General features: G+C 43.3%; 1 non-coding gene across 1 annotated transcript; it reads right to left on the bottom strand.

Moving 5' to 3' along the window:
• LOC117284359 lies at window positions 1-107 on the bottom strand. Its single transcript, XR_004515448.1, has one exon. It is a non-coding gene; the product is annotated as a small nucleolar RNA U6-53/MBII-28 (small nucleolar RNA).
• Window positions 108-563: the final 456 nt, after the last annotated feature.

Below are 563 nucleotides of genomic sequence, written 5' to 3'. Positions count from 1 at the left end.
GTCCCTCAGGTCTCCATGTGAGTTTTGTGAAACTCACTGACACCCAAACCAGGGCAACTCTGCCCTTCCTGGTGACTCAGTATTAGCATGGCAACTCATCACTGGGAACATTACCTTAAAGATACCACCAATGAACCAGGCCGGTAATCCCAGCATTTAGGAGGCTGAGGCAGGACGACTGCTGTGAGCCTGGGCTACATGGTGAGTTCAAGGCCAGCCTGCACTACATAGCAAGACCCTGACAAAAAAACAAAAAAATAAGTCGATAGAGAAATAGATAGAGACCAGCAACGTAAAAGCCAGTTAGTATTTAGAATTCAAATTAACATTACAGCAAGCTAGGCAGGGGATTTAGCTTAGTGGTTCCACCACCTGCCTTGCAAGTGCAAGGACCTGAGTTCCATCGCCAGTATCAAAAACAAAACAAAACAAACAAGCAAAAAAAATTACAGCAAACTTATTATAACAACATCAGAATTTCAGGCCACATCAAAAGAAAACAAAATAAACAGATTCCAGGCCAGAGATTTAGCTCAGTGATTCCACTGCCTGCCTTATAAGTG

Source organism: Fukomys damarensis, unplaced genomic scaffold, assembly GCF_012274545.1.
Source record: "Fukomys damarensis isolate Sample0158 unplaced genomic scaffold, DMR_v1.0_HiC HiC_scaffold_36, whole genome shotgun sequence".
In the NCBI taxonomy this organism is placed as follows: domain Eukaryota; kingdom Metazoa; phylum Chordata; class Mammalia; order Rodentia; family Bathyergidae; genus Fukomys; species Fukomys damarensis.
Note: the sequence above shows the minus strand (reverse complement) of the source record. Positions and strands in the feature narration are given on the sequence as shown.